General features: G+C 42.6%; 1 long non-coding RNA gene across 1 annotated transcript in view; it reads right to left on the reverse strand.

Annotated features, from left to right (window-relative positions):
• Positions 1 to 6,498: 6,498 nt before the first annotated feature.
• LOC103097897 (uncharacterized) overlaps positions 6,499 to 11,914 on the reverse strand; it is a 33,485-nt gene continuing 28,069 nt past the window's right edge. The window contains exon 3 of the long non-coding RNA XR_008915986.1: positions 6,499 to 11,914. This exon is cut by the window's right edge and continues 1,319 nt beyond it. This is a non-coding gene — a long non-coding RNA (uncharacterized LOC103097897).

Genomic DNA, 11,914 nt, shown 5'->3' on the forward strand with positions numbered 1-11,914 from the left:
AGGCAGGGCAGATTGGCCCAGTAGCGTTGGACCAATGTCTACCATCTTGAATCTGCAAACTCCTGGCTGTTGTGTCACAGCACTGGGTCCAAGCACAGCTTCGGACTGGCTCTCTCCTAACTTGCTGGTCAACTCTTAGCCCTTGAACCCTTTCTTCCTAGTGTCCCTGCTCTCCGATCTCCGCTTCCTGGCTGAGGCTCAAATTTAGCCCCTTCTTCAAGTCTCCCTGCCCCAAGGCAAGTTACAATAGCCTCATAGATTTAGTGCTAGAAGGACACTAAAAGGCCATTTGGCTGCACCCTGTCATTTTCCAGACAAGGAAACTGAGGCCCAGAAACATTAGGTATTTTTGCACAAATCACAGAGTGACAGAAACAGGATCCAAAATCTCGTCCTTTGGCCCCAAATCCAACACTTTTTCCCCAACTTTCTACTGATATCCTGCCAGTGACCCATCTACATCTTGGAGCATCCGTGTTAGGGAGCTACAACCATCATAGAGATCCAAAAACTTGTCCAGAATCACAGAACTAGAGTAAAAGGCAGGATTGGAAGCCAAGTCCCTGGCACATAGAAAGCAATGAATGAATGCTTGTTGAGTTGACTTGATAACTTCCTGGCCCCAAACCCAACACTCTAACCACTAGACTAGGATACTGTTCATATGCCCAATGCTTAGAACAGTGAGGCTGGCACATAGTAGGTGCTTAATAAATGTCTACTGACCAACACTAACAGAGGCAGCAAGGCATGGGGCATGTAAGTAGAAGCATTAATAACTGGATTCGAATCCTGCCTCTGACATAACAAGCTGTTTAACCCTCCCCAAATCCCATGACCCAGCTGAGCCCCAATTTCTTCTTGGATATAATGAGTATCAAAATACCTGCAGCTCCTTTTGACCTGAAAGCGCCAGAAATAGAAATGCTGACCGTACTGTTGAATACCTGGACTTTTTGCTAAGATCCCTTGAAATGTGGCTGGGAGTCTGACTGCCTGGAGATTCTTCTAGCTGTCAACTAAATGAGCTGACAGAGAATCGCTTCCCAATGCTCTCAGCAATCGAGTCCTGGGAGCAGCCAAGAAATCTCTTGGCCATCTGGAAAAGAGCAAAGACTCTAACAAAACCCGGCACACCTGGGACACCGAGGAGATGAGCTAGCCACACAGAACAAAGGCTGAAAAGACATCCATCTCCCTAAAGCATGATTACGCTGTACAAACAGAACCATGAAAAGCCATCCCAGCTGGCCTCAAAGAAGAAAGAAGACCGTGAATCTCCCTCTCCTGTTAGCAAAGAAGGGGGTCTATGGATGTGGAACCCAGCAAAGCCTGCCAGACTTGAAGGGTGTGTTGGTTCACTCTGCAGAAGCTTTTTTCTTCTTTCTTTTTCATTCTTTGTCATGAGGAATGGCTCCCTTGGCAGAGGAGGGGAGAGGGATATTTTGGGAAAGGAAGGTAAAATTTAAAAAAAGAAATCTGTTTTCTTTAAGCCATCTGTGGTAGGCCAGAATTGAATCAAACACAGTACAACTGCCGACAGCTGATGAGGAATTTGCCCCAAGTGGATGATATGGGGACAAACACAAGCTGGGTCTTGGGTAATGGGAGGGAGGAGCCTCTCCAAGCAGTATCAGGAGAGAGCTGCCTGTTCTTGCCTTGGAGCTCTTCAGAGCTCATGGAAGGACCATACTGACTATATCTGCCCAGAGCATCCTTGTAGGTAGTGCAAGACCACAGGGAGCCAAGTTCATTGTGTATGTGTGGAGCTTGGGAAAAGCACCGTCCTGCTTTGAATATTGTGGTTCTGAATGTTTAGCTAGGAAGGAAGGAAGGAAGGAAGGAAGGAAGGAAGGAAGGAAGGAAGGAAGGAAGGAAGGAAGGAAGGAAGGAAGGAAGGAAGGAAGGAAGGAAGGAAGGAAGGAAGGAAGGAAGGAAGGAAGGAAGGAAGGAAGGAAGGAAGGAAGGAAGGAAGGGAGGGAGGGAGGGAGGAAGGAAGGAAGGAAGGAAGGAAGGAAGGAAGGAAGGAAGGAAGGAAGGAAGGAAGGAAGGAAGGAAGGAAGGAAGGAAGGAAGGGAGGGAGGGAGGGAGGGAGGGAGGGAGGGAGGGAGGGAGGAAAAGGGAGGGAGGAGGGAAGGAGGGAAAGAAGAAAAAGGGAGGGAGGAGGGAAAGAGGGAATGAAGAGAGGGAGGGAGGTTAAATAAGATAATATTTATATAACACACATTGTAAACCTTAAAGCACTATGAGAATGTTATGTATGATGATAAGGAGAAGGGAAGAAGCATTTGCCTTCATAGTGCCAGACACTGTGCTAAGTGCTTTACAATATCTGAGTCTCATGACAACCCTAGGCTATAGATGCTATGATTTTGCAAATGAGGAAACTGAGGCAGGCAGAAGTTAAGCGACCCACCAAGCTAGGAAGTTTCTGGGGTCATATTTTAATTCAGGGCTTCCTGACTCCAGACCTAACACTTTATCTATTGTGTTCTCTAATTGCTGCTGATGACGATGATGGTGATGATGGCTGCAAATACAATAAGTGCAATGTGTAGTTTTGGTCCAAAACAACCTCAGTCTCCACTGAGACCAAGTTGGAGGCGAATCTCCACACTCAGCTAGACTGGTTCGTAGGCAATAGATACAGAGAGGCTTTCCAAGGCCGTCATGGGCCCTCTTCTTGCTTGGTAAGCTTTGCCTGATCCAGCGGCCAGCTAGCCCAGTCCTGGGCAGCCAAGGATTGCATCCTGTGCCAGTGGGACCTCAGAACAATGAAATCCAATCAAATGCTAACATCCACAATTCTAGTCTCTGTTTAACTGAATCTCAAGGATTTGCCTGTCTTGGAAACCTGCTCACTTGCTCCCCAATGAAGGCTGTGCTCAAGTGCTTTCATGATGTGCTACCTGGCTGCCGGGAGCTGTCCTGAGCCTGTGGGAATTACTACTGTAAGAGGGAAAGAAAGGAGGAAGGAGCTTGACTCTTCCCCTCAGCACCACAGTGCCCTCCTGAGCCTAAAAATAGATTCTAGCTCAGAGAGCTGACGTCAAGGCTCAGACATGTGGAAGAAAGACCCTACCAGAGAGTTTGGGTGATGCCCGGGAAGAGAGGCAACCAGCCTCTAGTGGAAAGAGCATTGGAGCAGGAGTCAGAAGAGAAGCCCCAAGCTTAACAGGGCTGGCTCAACTGGAGGATGTTACCTGGCAATTAAATCTTATCTTCTTTTTCTGGGGCCTTGGTTTATTTCCCTTTTTAAATGATGGGAAGAGGTTGTCTGGGGGTCCTCAACTGTGGGTCTATGATCTTGGTTTCTACATAACTATATTTCAATGTAATGTATTTCCTTCGTATTCTGGTATTTTTATGCCAAAGGGTCCCTGAGCATCAGTAAGTTGACTGCCAAAAGGTCCAGGACACACACACCAAAAAAACAAAAAGCAATGAGAACACCCGTAATAGACATAATAGAAGTGCAGGCAGAGCCAGAACCTTGAGACCCAATGATCTCAGAATCTTTTCCAGCAATAAAATTCTGTGTCTCCACCATAATTTAGCCACTCTGTATGTCAGGTTCAGGATATCAAGAAACAGACAAATCCTGAGTCTCAGCTATCTAACCATGGGTTTTACTGAATGATATACAAACCACATAAAGGATATAAGGAGAACACACACTCCTTGGCCCACTTCATCACCACTCACTGGGTCTCTTGGTTTCTTTACTGGGAAAATGAAACATCATACAATGGTTCCCAGAAGCTCTTCTCTATTCAGACAACAATATCTCACCCAGGATCATCACTGAGATGCCCCACAGATTTTGATATTGATGATGATGATGATGATGATGATGATATGGCATTGATGTAACTTAAGGTTTGCAAAGAACCTTACAAATATCATCGTTTTATCATCACAACAAGTCTGGAAGGTAGGTGCTATTTAATCATCTCCATTTTAGAAATGGCAAAAACTTAAAGCAAAGAATGTCATGCCTGACTTAGAGCCACGCTGCTGATAAGTATCTGAGGCTAGATTTAAACTGAGGTCTTCCTGCCTCCAGATCCAAAGCTTGGTCCACTCATAACGACCTTTAGGGGGCTTGGAGGTTTAAATGCTCTAATCTAGGAGAAATTCTACTCCTGTGACTATGCCATCATAGGGGTTAAACACAAAGATTGAGAGAATGCCTCTGGAGTTGAGCCTCGTCAATTGACATTCACTATGTGCCAAAGAATTGACAGTGTAAGATCTGTAGGACTGATGCTTATATGACAAGGGTCTCTGGGTTACATCCTTCAGTATGCAGTAATACAATGCTTTGTACTACAGGGCTCACAAATGGCACACTGGGGTCCAAATGCTGCATGGAAAACAGATGAGGCAAGAGACCCTAGCCTCTAATGTCAGCTCTGTCCTTGGCTTCCTGTGTAGCTCTGAGAAAGTCATTCATCCCTTCAGGTGTTCATTTCATCATCTATAAAATGACTCAATGGCTTCTGAGGTTCCTTTCAGTTTTAAATCATGTCATTCTGATTTTTTTAATACCCACAATGTTCCCTGGGCTCCTCTTGCCCATGGAAATCTCTGATTTAAGGAATGCATATATGTATACACAGAGAAGATAATCCCTGGATTTACACAATAAGAACAAGTCACAGCCTTTCAGGAGGAAAAAAGCAACTAAAGATTGATTTTCAATGGAAGGAAATGTGGTATGATGCACTATGGGCAAGGATGGAGGCCAATTGGAGCAGGGAAGAAGTCTAGATCAGTGATTGTATTGGTTTAGGAGGACTCAGAGTGGGCATTCCCCACACTCAGTTGCATTATCTAACTCTGGAAAGGTGAGAGCTGCCTGAGAGAATTGGAAATGACTCACCTACAGATACATATAACACAGACATGGATAGGTAGGTAGGTAAACAGATAGGTAGATAGATAGATAGATAGATAGATAGATAGATAGATAGATAGATAGATAGATAGATAGATAGATAGATACATGGATGGATGGATGGATGGATGGATGGATGGATGGATAGATGGATGGATGGATGGATGGGTGGATGGATGGATAGATAGATAGATAGATAGATAGATAGATAGATAGATAGATAGATAGATGGATGGATGGATAGATAGATAGATAGATAGATAGATAGATAGATAGATAGATAGATAGATAGATACCACATACATACATATGCATATGTGTATGGATCCATACATGTCCCAGTGGGTAGAGTGCTGGGGCTGGAAGACATAAGTTTAAGTCCAGTCTCAGATACTTACTAGCTGTGTGACCCTGGGCAAATCACTTAACCTTGGTTTGCCTCAGTTTTCTCATTTGTAAAATGGGGATAATAATAGCTCCTACGTCCCAGGGTTCTTGTGAGGATCAATTGAGGCCATATTTGTAAAATGTTTAGCATAGTTGCTTTCATAGAGTAAATGCTACATAAAGTTTATTTCCTCTCTACATATGTGTGTAGCATGTGCTTATGTATATGTGTATGTATCTGTGTATGTAACTGTGTATGTTTATCTCCCCCATTAGAATGTAAGCTCCTTGAGGACAGGGATTATGCCCTTCTTTGTACTCATATCCCCAACATTTAGCACAGTGCCTGACACATAGTAGGTGCTTTATGGATGGATGGATGGATGGATGGATGGATGGATGGATGGATGGATGGACGGATGCATGAATGCATGCATGCATGCATGGACAGATGGATGGATGGAGAGAACAGTTGAACTTTGATTTTGCCAGCTCCAGATCTGGCCAGCGTGGTGCTTGCTTGGAGCCCTTACCTGGCCAGTCCTCCATTGGCAACAGAAATTGCAGAACTTTGTATCCACAGACCATTATTCTATTTTGCTTCTCTTTCAGATCTTGTTTAATCAGAGTAGTTGCCATATTTAATCAGAACAGACAGATTTCAGGCCTTGACACTTACTTGTGGTCTTCTTCATGACTTCTTGTAGCCACATTAAGGAAAAACCCAGGGAAGGGGAGCAGAGGAGAAAGAATAAGAAATTATTTAGTGCTTCCTATGTGCCAGGCACTGTGCTAAATATTGGAGATATGAAAAGAAGAAAAAGACAGTCCTGCCCTCCAGGAGCTTATAATCTACTGGGGGAGACAATATACAAACAAATATATAGAGGAAAAAAAACAGAAAATAATTAACAAAAGGAAGGTACTAGAACTAAGAGAGGTTAGGGAAGGCTTCTGTAGAAAATAGGATTTTTCAGGCAATTTCAGTCATTTCAGACTCTTTGTGATTCCATTTGGCATTTTCTTGTCAGAGATACTACAGTGGTTTGCCATTCCTTTTCCAGCTTACTTTATAGATGAGGAAACTGAGGCATGTAGAGGTAAATGACTTACCCAAAGTCACACAGCAGTAAGTATCTGAGACTGGATTTAACTCGGGAAGATGATTCTTCCTGACTCTAGACCTAGCATTCTATACACTGTGCCAACTAATTGCCCCAGTGGAATTTTAAAGGAAGACAAGGAAGTCTGTAGCTGGATCAGAGAGACAGCATCCCTGGGATCATGTTGGAAAAGACATGGCACATGTGCCCCCACCTGCTGGAGGGGACTGCTCCATTCCCCCTCTCCATAGCCCCCAAGAAAATTTTTCATATTTCCTACCCCTCTGCCCAGCAGATGAACGTGAGTACTTCCTCCCTCTGCTATCTGGAGTAATGCGGGGGCAGGGGGCTCACAGGTAGCTTGAAGTTGCAGCTTGGGCATTCGATCTCTAAAAGGTTCGCTAATGCTGTCCTAGGACAACCAGAGAGAATTCCCAGAGCCAAGATGTGTAATATCTTGTTCATGGAACAGCCAGGAGGCCAGTGTCCCTGGATTGAAGAATATGTGGTGGGAAATGATGTATGAGAGGAGTGGGGAGGAAAGAGGGAGCTGGATGATGAAAAGCATTTTGTATTTGCTTCTGGACACAATAGGGAGTCACCAGGGTTTGTGGAGTAGGAGGGGATAGTAGATGGTCAGATCTGCATTTTAGGACAATCCCTTTGTGCAAATCTGGTTATAGAGATAGAAACAAGTCTGGACAAAGGAAGCATCATAGACCGCATTCCAGCGTTGTCTGCCAGGTGGTAGAGTAGAAAGATGGCTACCAATGGAGTCAGGAAGAGCTGAATTCAAATATTTCCTCAGATACTTCCTCACTGGATGGTCCCTCACCTCTCTCAGCATTTTCTGTCTGTTAGATCGAGATAACAACAACATTTATTTCCAGGGTGGTTGTGAGGAGCTCATATTTGAAAACATTTGTCATATTATCTTCTTTTTCCTTTCTATCCGTTTGCTATGAATGGGTTTCACTAGATTATTTTGTCTAATTCTGGGTCCTGCCAGTTTCCTTATTATCTATAATTTAGTTTCCTTGCAGAGATCTCTGGTGTAAATGCCAAAAGATGTCATTGTACATCGACCAAAGCCAGACATGTTGGGAGACACGAGTTAGTGAATGATTCTATACAAACTTCACACATGAACCATATATGCCCCAATAGTAATGCCTGCCAGCATTTCTGTAGCCTATGAAGGGTGGCATATTATTTCAGTTTGTCCTCACAATGACCTGGGATGTAGGTACTATTATTATGCCCATTTTACAGATGAGAAAACAGATAGGACCAGTGACTTGCCCACAGTCACAATAAGTGACTGAGGCAGGATTTGACCTCAGGCTTTCCTCTTGGCTGCCTCTCTACATCTAACAAAATCAAAGGACTATAGAAAAATAATTTTGCACCTTTGCATAATGCAATTTGTCTTAATGCATTGGCCTTATCATATCACTGCCCTGATTCTACAAGCCAACAGGGTTTATCTAGAAAGGCAGACTTCAGAAGGATTCTCACCTCCCTCTTCCTGGGAGTTCTTCCGCCTCTACCAACATAGACCAAGGTCACTCTAGTCTTTTTTGGCTGCCAGATCTTAGAGGTAGAATATCATAACTGATCAAGTTAGCTTCAAAGTTAGAATGACTTGTATTCAAGTTTCACCTCTAACACCTACTGGGTGACCCTGAGCAAGTCACTTAATTTCTCAGTGCCCTAGACTATTCTCTAAGACTGGAAGTGTTACAAGATATGATCCTCTATCCATGAAATCTCGGGTCCAATCCATACCCCTCCCCTTGTTGTTCATCTTTCATTCCAAAGAGGACCAATGACATCACAGTGTGAAAGCTTTGACATGGGCAAGAATTGTATTTAAGTGAGGCAAAATCATGAGCCTCACTCTTTTCTTCTAGTCCTCCGAGTCCAATGGCAAGACAAAAGTCGGGACGCCTGGTTACACTCTTGACTCATTAATCTTGCCACCCAAAAAAGCCCCAGATCACAGACCACTGTGATTGGAAGAGGCCTCAGTGAGCCTCCAGTCTACCGTGTCCCCAAAGGGAAGCCTTGCCATAGCATGCCTGACAAGTTCATCTTTGTATAATCTGCTGTCCAACCATGCTTTACCTCTCTTGTGCTTACAAAGCCTATTTCTTTAAGCCCGTGTGAGACTTTGTATTAATCCATATCAAATGTCATTTTTATTCAATTCAGGCTAATTTTCTGAGCCTGTCAAGATCTTTCAGGAGACTCACTCAGTCACCTAGAGTGTTTGCTCATCTTCCCAGCTTTGGATGACTGTATTTTGCCTTTTTTGTATCCCAAGCCCTTAACACAGTGCCTGGCACATAGTATGCAATTTAGAATGCTTGTTGACTGGCTATGATCTATACATTTTACAAGGATACTATCTATGTCTCTAAGTCACTGACAGGACCAAAGAGATATATGACCCAGATATAAAGGGTCACATCAGAAATAAATCAGAGAAACAGAAAAAAAAATACCCATCAGATCTATGGATTGGAGAAAAGATAATAACCAGACAAGGAACAGAAAGTAACACGGTAGAAAAAATAGATCAGTTTGATTCCATAAAATTAAAAAGATTTAGTACATGAAGACATAATTGGGAACTCATTCAAATTTGTAGGAAAAAGAGCCATTCCTCAATTGATAAAATAATCAAAGGATATGAATAGTCAGCTCTCAAAGGAAGAAACCCAAGCAAGCTATAGCAATAGGGGGGAATGCTCCAAATCACTACTAGAGAAATATTAATAATAGCATCATGGTCACAAAGACCACACTCTTCAAATTAGCAAAGATGACAAAAAATAGGAAATGACAGGTGTTGAAGAGACTGTAGGAAAACAGGCACCTTGATGCACTGTTGGTAGACCTGTAAATGGGTACGACCATTTTAGAAAGCTATTTGGCATGGTATATGATGGTGATGGAATGCTATTGTGCTGTAAGGAAAGATGAACAGGAGGATTTCAGAAAGAGCTGGGAAGACCCACATGAACTGATGCAGAGTGCAATAAGAAGAACCAGGAGAACATTGTACACAGTAACAGCAATATTGTGGAATGATCACTTGTGATAGACTTGGCTACTATCAGCAATCCAGGACAATTAATTCTGAAGAAATTATGACAAAGGATTCTCTATCTACCTCCAGAGAAAGAATTATTGGAATCAGAATGCAGATGAAAGCATGAGATTTTTCATTTGTTTAATTAGGTCTACAGTCGGGGTTTGGTTTTATGAGATTATTCCCTTACAACAACGAACAATACAGAAATGTTTTTTTCAAAATAATACATGTATAACCCAGAATGAATTGCTTACCAGATCCAGAAAGGGTGAGGGAAGGAGGGAGGAAGATGAATTGGATCATATAACTTCAGAAAACTTACATGGAAATTTGCTATTACAAGTAATTGGTAATAAATTTATTATTTTTATTACTAATTAAAATTAAAAATAAAAACAAGTTTTAAGAAAGCAATTTAGCATTATACAAAAAAAGTTTATAAATAATAAACAAATAGATGTATAAATGAATAAATGAATGAATGAGTAAAATGCTCATCATTTTTTAAAAACCCACACAATCCACCCATTATTGCTAATTGCCCACCTATATTTTTTTCTGTCTTTTGTGGCTAAACTTTGTCTACAACAGGGGCCTCCACTTCCTCTCTCCCCATTCTCTTCTCAGCTCTCTAGTTTAGCCTCTGACCTCTTTATTCAATCAAATCTTCTTTCTCCAAAGTGGCTAATGATCTCTTCATTGCTGAGTCTAATTGCCCTTTTCTCAGTCTTCATCTTTCACAACCACTCTGTAGCCTTGGCCACTGTCGATCATCCTCTCCTTGATCCTCTACTCTCCTGAGGTTTTCAGCACAAGACTGTCCCTGATTTCCCCCCTACCTAGATGACTACTCCTCAGTCTCCTGTGCTGGGTCTTCACCTGAATCAAGTCCCTAAAGGCGAGCATCCCACAAGGATCTGTCCTGAGTCCTCTTCTCTTTTCTCTCTGTTATTATGGGTGATCTCTGCTCTGGTAGATTCAATTATGATTGTCAGATCTACCCTCTTGGCGGACGTCCAATCTAGCACCTCTCACTGTCTTTCAGACATCTCCAACTGGAACGCCATAGACATCTTCAACGGGACATCTCCACACTGAAGGAATGAGATCTCCAACCTTGCCCTACTGAGGCTCACAACCTGGACGTCATGGTGGACCCTTTGCTCTCTCTCACCCCCACTCCCCCACATATGCGATCTATCCCCAAGGCCTGTTGACTTTACCTTCTCAGCATCTTGATGAAATACGCTATCCATTAGAGAAGTGACAGATTTAGGGTGCAGCGTGAGACATATACATTTTTAATACCTCCATTGAGGGAATTTGTTTTGCTTGAGTATGCACATCTGTTATAAGAAACTGGGTTTGTATTCTTTTTCCCAACAGGGTTAGAGAAGGGAGGAATGGAAAACCCATTGCAGTTACTTTTTTTTTTAATTGAGAGGGGGTATTACAGACTTTGAAATGTAGTACGAGCATTCAGTTGAGGTCACTGAATTATTCATCGGACTTAAGTATTTTACTTTGTCACAAGAGACCTCATGAAAAGTAGGAGTGATCTAGAAATGTTTATAATTTAAAAACAAAACACATCACTTAAACATTAACACCAACACCAACAAGCCAGCTCATGCCCAAGCCCCAAATCCTCAGGGCATCCCCCCAGAGACCTCCTCCCAAGGCAACATGCCATAATTCCGAGTCCAGTCATCTAACTGGTTGGCATCCATTCCATTATCCTCTGGTTCAGGCCCACATCTCTCCATCTTTTCCACAAGAACAGCCTGAGATGGTTTATTAGTAGACACTTAATAAAGGCTTGTTGAATTGACTGAATTTATTTTAACTGAATGATGAGGCTCATTCTGAAACAATTTGCCAGCCTCTCCTCAACCATTTTAAATACATTGGGCTACATCAAGACCTCAGAATCAAATGGTTTTTTAAATCAGTAGCTCTAACCTTGTGTCACTCCTGCTTGGAACTCAGTCTTTGTTTCTATTCCAGAAGGGATGTTCTCCCAAACAAAGGAATAAAGGGTTGTGTCATTTTTCTTAGGGAGCTGGGCTACCCTGTGTGCTTCAGTCAGGGAGAGGAGTTGGAGGTCTCTCCTACACAGAATCCTTGACATTCTGAAAGCTAAACTTGTAGGTGGCCAGGTGGTGCAAAGGATAGAACCCAGAATTTGGAAGCTGGAGGACCTCAGACTAAAGACTATCTTGGGGAGTTATTGGCTGTGTAACTTTGCCCAAACCACATCATCTCTCCATGCCTCAGCTTTCTTATTTATAAAATAGAGACAATAACAGCATCACCTCACAGAAGATGCCATGTGCATAGTTGCCTGTTGTAATGAGACAATCTATGTAGGGCACTTTGACAACTTCAAGTGTATATAAATCCCAACTATTCTTGTTGTTATTA

Source organism: Monodelphis domestica, chromosome 2 (assembly GCF_027887165.1).
Source record: "Monodelphis domestica isolate mMonDom1 chromosome 2, mMonDom1.pri, whole genome shotgun sequence".
NCBI lineage: Eukaryota > Metazoa > Chordata > Mammalia > Didelphimorphia > Didelphidae > Monodelphis > Monodelphis domestica.